Source organism: Larus michahellis, chromosome 3, assembly GCF_964199755.1.
Source record: "Larus michahellis chromosome 3, bLarMic1.1, whole genome shotgun sequence".
Lineage (NCBI taxonomy): Eukaryota > Metazoa > Chordata > Aves > Charadriiformes > Laridae > Larus > Larus michahellis.
This window is the reverse complement of record NC_133898.1, coordinates 113,436,342-113,443,250: the sequence shown is the minus strand read 5'-3', so window position 1 is coordinate 113,443,250 and position 6,909 is coordinate 113,436,342.

Genomic DNA, 6,909 nt, shown 5'->3' with positions numbered 1-6,909 from the left:
CTGCTTTACAATTACAGCTGCCTCCCTTGGAGGATGCATCATCTGTACAACAAACTGCTCTCAAGGTACCGTAAAAAGCCTCTCCTTTTTCTGCGTGGGAGTTTCACCGAGCAGACAGCTAGGAAATGATCTGAATGTGGGCTCTGCATAGGAAATTAAAACTTATTTATCTGCAGCTGCAATTCAGAGGAAGCACCTATATGTAGCATTGCCAGCGATCGCCAAAAATAGATTCACTTTCTCAAAGTGTTTGATCTTAGGAAGAAATTACTTGGCATTTCATAAAGGTGTTCCTATAAATCTGAGCATGTTGGGACATAACCTGCTGCTCACATAAGTCTCCAGAGAAACTGGATCTACAGGGTGGTTTTTCAGGATGATTTCACAATATTCAGAAGGGACAGGGTTTGCCACCCTCATCTTCTTTTCCAAAAGAAGTTTGAGCAGTTCTTTTCAGGGCAAAACAAAAGAGCAGCTGCAGTACTGTCCTGGAGAAGGGAAGCAGAATGGTCTGCAGCCACTTGTACGCTCAAATTCGCTGGCCAGAACCGTCCCTGATGTCCACTCTGACCACAGAGCCTTGGGACACTGCCCATGGCTCAGAAACCCGATCAAACAAAATTGCAGGAGGCTGCAGAAAGCCACTCGGGGAGGGCAAAGGAAAACAAGAGAGTCTTCCAACACAAACAAAACGACCTGGGAGCTGCTTCAAGTTTGCAGCCCAGCAGGCGGAGGGGAGAGCTGAGTCAGAGGGGGATCAATGAGAGCTGTGCTCAGCCCGTGCTGTAATAACGAATGAGACAGGAGAAATGGGATATATTCAAACAAAAGGCAGGCTCAGAGGAACACGCGTTTCCCTCCTGAAAGGTCACGCCACAAAAAAGCACAGTAAATATTCCATGCAAAATCAGCAATGGAAAAAAATGAAGAAAATGCGAAGCGTTGAGGCATTTCTATTTTGAAACCTGATCAGCTATGATAGAATCACACTGATTCATTTTTGCAGGTATGGAAGGATGCTGGACCAGATGCACACCATCCAGAACTGTGCGTAGGTGTAAGTGTGCATGTGTGTGTTTGTGTGTGCACATAAAGCATAGGGAATTAAATTGGTCTCTGAATACATAGCTTCGTTATATGACAGGATTTTATTTTTTTTTCAACTGGCTCCTGTATATAGGAAAGACAAGTGCAGTGATTTCCTAATCTTTTCCCCCCAGGTCTAAAACAGAAAACTCTTGTTCCCAAGCAATTTTAGCCTGACTCTTGCCTGAGAAAAGAGACAAGGGATTGAATCCCTGAAGGCAGAGTAAGGATCTGACCCCTGGTTATGTCTTCCTGGAATGCACTTTGTCAGTCTGTTGTACAAAGTAAGAACATTTCTGTGCCTGTGCCGTCAAGGTTGGCGGGTGAGCCTTGGGCAGACTGTTCACTGGAAGGGTACCGTCAAGGTGAGGTTGCACTCCCGGGCAGACCTGAGGAACGCATCTGGTAGGGAGGAGGATTTAATATGGACCTTCTGCTCAGTCTTTCCACTTTGGTACTTATGGAGACTGTTATGCTGTGCATAATTGCTGTAATGAGTCCCTTGATCAGAGACTACACTCCGCATATAAAATGCAGGCACCTGATTCAGACTTCATCTGACTTCATCTTTGGCAGACAGATTCCAAAAAAAAAAATGATGTGTTAATCAGCTTTTAGAAAATATCAGCAGTAGGTATTGAAGTGTTTTGAACATGATTAAAATTCTTAAACCACATTTAGCTGCCCAGAAACTGCTCAAGAAACTTTTGAACCCCAACTTGTCTCATACATATCCCTCTCCCTGCCTTCACCCAGGACTACAAATGCTGAAGCAATGAGAAATCCTGCTCCCAGAGGGGTCTGTATCGATAAAACCACAGCGGGCTTGAAAGCTTTGCAGGAGGCTTGTTCTCACCATTGTTTCACCTCTCTGTTTGAGGGTTTGTTTTTGTTTTGTTCTCTTCCTCAGCAGCTGTACTCAGAGAGAGAAATGAATATATTGTAGATGGTGTCGGTTTGTATCCTGCAGGAAGAATTGTAGAGGTGAGTGATTTTAGCATTTCCAATTGCCAGGTTAAGGAGCAGAAAATAGGAGCAGGATTGGAATTGTTGACATAAGAGGGGGTAAAGAGATGACTAGTGTGGAGGAGGAGTTCAAAGATTTCTATAATCAAGCTCTTTGTTCTAGTTCTCACCCTACAGAGAAGCAGCTTTTTAGTAAATATCAAACCTCACTTTACATTGGTTTACAGTATTGGGGAGAAAATAGGCAGGAACATACTAGTACACTGCAGGAGAAAACCAAATAGCGTCCTTTGCTTCCAGCCATGCCAGTGGTAAAGCCAGATGTGATAAAAAAAGCCACGAATACGGTTTCAGCAAATGAAGCACAGCTGAGACATCAACAAATTGGGGGGTTGCTGTTGTCTCCTGGGATTTGGGTTGCGTTGACGTTGGATGCCCAGCCTGTGTTGCTGGGGTACGTCATGAGGGTCTGGATCTAGGTCTGAGCTCCTTCAGAGGTCACGGCTGCTTTGGCTGGGGATTTTGGGTTAGGTCCATTACGGATTATCGCTCGGAGCAGTGATATTCTTTCTCAGTGTGGAATTAACAGGATCCACATGGTAGATTTGGAATCTAATATTCAGATGTGGAGAGCCCTGGGCACTAAGTCCCCGGTCTTTAACAGGAGCTGTGCGCACACTGAGGCTCAGGATAGAGGGTCCTGCCTGTTGGTCAGTGGTGAGAAAGTGTCCTACCCTGTTTCAGGCAGTTGAAGAGATTTACAGCCACAAGATATATTAATTTTCAAGTGCTTCAATAAGAAGAATGAAATATTTGAAGCAACGGAGTTGTATGAGAAATATTTAAAGGATTTTTAAAATTCTTCCTTGTCCTCATAATCTGTTCTATAGCATGAAAGGACATGGAAGGAACAGCATTTCTTTTAGACAAATATCTCTTATTTCTGTTGTCAAATGTTTTCTTTTGAAGGGGCTGTCTGCCCGTCCCAACAGAAGCAGGGATCACGGATTGTGTGGTTTTCCATCAGCAGCTGTCTTCCTGCACGCGTGACCCATTGATGTCCCTGGTGATCTGCACAGTCACTTGTGAAGAAAGGAGTGCTGCCTCTTGACATTAAGATCCTCCTTTTTGACCTCCAGAAAAAGAATTTTAAGTGTGAATTTAGGAAGTGAATTTTGCCCAAGGCAGGCTCCTGTACTGTGAAATCCTCTCCTTGTGGGACGGCGGGGGCCCGAAGGGAGATGCAGGGAGCTGGGCTGGGGGAGGCAGGGAGGTGGGGAGGGAGGGCAGAGCCCCAGCGACCCAAAGGAGGTGACTCTGGTTTTTGGCAGGCTCCCTCAGAGATCTACAGACCCTGGGGCTTTGTCTGCACAGTGGCCAACATCTGACAAAACAATCTGCCGGAAGCCTCGTTGAGGGAACCTCGCAGACTTTCCTGCCGCTTGCCCAGATTTCCTCACACAGGGAGCGGGTCTGGCGGGGGCCAACGTGAGCAGCCAAAACGCACTGTGCCATAAATGCCATCAAAGGGGGAAGCGCTGCAGAGCAGGCGGTGGGCTCCAACCCACCCGCCTCTCGCTCCATTTGTGCGCCTAAACCTGTTGGGATGCCTTTTCCTTTTAAGTTTCTTGTATTTTACTCCTTCTGTTAACCCAGTGTATCAGGCACACTTGTGCATAAAGGGAAACCTGCAGCCCAATTAGATTAACTCCGTCCCTTCTGAAGTTACTTGTTTGCAATTGTTCTGCAAGCCATCCTTCCGAGTCGGTGTATAGATAATACAGAGCCACGAGAGGGAGCGAGAGTACTAAATATGGCAGTTTGGGATTTAAGAGGGGGGTTAAACCGCTGGACAAGCACCGTCAGCTTTAGAGTGGTAGAAACACATAAAACACAAAGACAGCTGGAAGAACAGGGGGATTTCGCTCGGAAGGTATGTGGTTGTATTAAAAGGTGGAAAACCAAAAGATAGGTTAAAGCCATTTCGATTCATGTGGTAGGTGCTGTTTTTTTTTCCGATTCTTGATTTCTTTTTACAGAGAACATTGGCTAAGCTGCCGAATGGCATAAAGATGTAGCTTTTACATGTACCTTTCTCCTGCCCCTTTAAAAGAAAGGGAAAAGGGGAATACTAAATTAGGCGATCAACATGACCCTCAGTTGCACAGAATTTAAACACAATACTTCGCCTTTACAACACCACTGCTGAACCAATGTTTGCCTTTTCCGTCACTGCTGTCTTGTGTGGCTGTGAGCAAATCACCCAAACCCAGATCCTCAGGGATAATTAGGTAACTAATACTCAGAAAAATTGCAGGACCAAAGTACCTAAATAATACTGTAGTCCTAGTTCCCCTATGCCCCATTTGCTCTATATGTCGCAAATGAATGCATTATAACTTCTTCCCCTCACAAAGAAACCGAACATGCTCAATACACTAAAGAGGGTAAGAAGATTATCTGTTGCAGGTACCTGGGGCTCAGGGGCTTTGGTTGTTACAGCTACCATAAAATAACTGGATTTTTTTTAACGATGCTATTTTTTCTTCAAGCGTACCCTGGGCTGGTTTTCCAGGCAGCCATGCAGAAGGGGTGCCGCCGAGGCCACAAGCCAGGCATTCTGATTAAAAAGTCAAGATCCCCAGAGCTCTGCAGCGACACACGCACCGCATTGATCCGGCTTCCTATTGCAGACCTGTCTTTTGTGTCTCCCAAGTTTTATCAGTTTGCTTTATTGCAATGGGTTTGTTCAGGCCGCAATAATTAAGGGCGCGTCAGATTTTTCCACAATACGATCTTATTTTTCAATGAGCGATAAAATTTCACTCTTGGCTGCAACTTGACACATGCAGTTGAGAACCTGCTGCTTTTAAAGCATTTTTGAATGCCTCGAAGCATTCTTTGAACCAAATCGGGCCATTAAGAAAAAGGGGACTGCGCTCCATAATATGCTGGTTCTAAAAACCTCTTTCAAGACAGTAGGAATTCCTCCCCCTCCTTCTCCTCGTATCTTTCAAGCCACAAATAATGGCAGGAGTCATGTGAATTACTGGTGTCAAAGATGTTACAAAGTTTCATCGTGGAGTTAACACGTTAGCTCCAGAGTTAAGGTTGTGTTGAGTTTTGATTTTAAAGCAGGGGAAAAATTTACTGTTGAAAAATTGTTGTGGTGCCTCAAAAATCACATGTACTGTGTAAGTCCATGCCTCTTCTGAACAGTATAAGTAGTGATATTTATGGCGAAAGCTGCCTGAAATGTGTATTTTGAAGAGTAATTTTTAGTTTCTCATAACTTTGCCAATCTTTTTGAGTTGAAATATCCCCTGCAGAGCGCTCGCCCCAGCGTGAATGCTTTTTGGAAAAGCGTTAGCAAAACATCCAGGAAACACATTGCAAAAATGTTGCGCTGACTCCCCAGCATGGCACACGGGAAAAGACGAGCTGCTTCACCCATTTTAGAAAGTTTCAGCCACCATTTTGTTGAAGGACTCTAGAATCTCCACAGTTTGCAACGCATCTGCAACCTGAGTCGTGGGCCACTCCTGACCAGAAACGTGCCTGTAGTGTTCTCCAAAAAAAAGCTATCAACATCTGGCCAAGTCATACGCCTCTGGAGCCTTTCAGTTCACTGCAGCTCAGAGGAGGCTTGTTAAAGAGACCCGATGCTCCTGTTGGTGAGCACGGTCTGACAGGGCTGAGCAGAGCTCTCCCTGCAGCCTCGTCATTGGGCATCGAGCACGATGCCACAGGGTTGTCCCGCCCGTCTCTCCCAGCTCACCACCAGGGCTGCTGGGCAATTAGAAGAAGAGCTCCATGAAATCAGCCTAAGGATCAAAAAAATTGGGATGAGCCAAAAGCAAGGAGCTACGCACTCGGATGTGCACACCAGAGGACCTCTCTTTGCATGGAGCCAAGGGGCAGAGCTTGCCATCATTTGAGGCCCAAGCTGCTGGTTCAGTCCAACAAAATATTTTCTACTATATCCCTGCCTCACACACTGCATGAGATAGATGGGATTCAGGAAATGGATCAGGATGGGCATTTAGCAAAGCCTCGTTATAAAGGATCCTCATCTCACTATAAAAATGGAAAGCAGCAAAGGGTTTGCAGCCATGGGAAGGCTAGATGGGTCATTAAAGCAGGGAGTGATACTCAGTCCTGCTCTCTGCCTGCAAATCTCTGTGCAGCCCTCAGTGGAGGATAACAATTTTCTCCCTAGCCTCTCCAAACAAACCAGTCTGACAGCAGATCCAACCTGGGGCTGATTTTTTCAAGTAGATATCAAATTCAGAGCAATCCACCCAGCCGACGCTCGGCCCCCAGAGCCGTCTCCTGAGGAGCCACCTCCTTCCTGCAACACACGGCTTGTCCCCTGCCAGTCGCCTCCATCCTTTGCGCAGATGGGCCATGGCTGGGGCAGGTCCAGCCAAGGACCAGGGCTCTTGCAGGGTCAGGTCACCCTACATCCATGGGCAAGCAGCATAAATCAGGGTTTTTTTTCAGCAGTGGCAACTAACTGTGTGCGTTCCTCATTGTAGTGCCTACCAGGGGACATCTGGTGTCTGGTGTGCAGCAACGCTGAGCTTTCAGAGTGACAACTGGAGTCAGTGGGAATCATGCTTGGAGTAAATAAAACGCCCTATGACAAATAAAACACCGTAAAGGAACATTGGCTGAAAAATTTGGGGCTTGGCATTTCGAATCGTGATTCAACAAATGAGAAGAAGGTTTTGATGTCAATATTCATGCCTTTTTCCTCATCCATAGAGAGAAGGGTGAGAACTATTCATGGCATAATGATGCTATCAGGACAAATCTGTTTGGGAAGCATTCGCATACTATCCTGATGGAGCGATA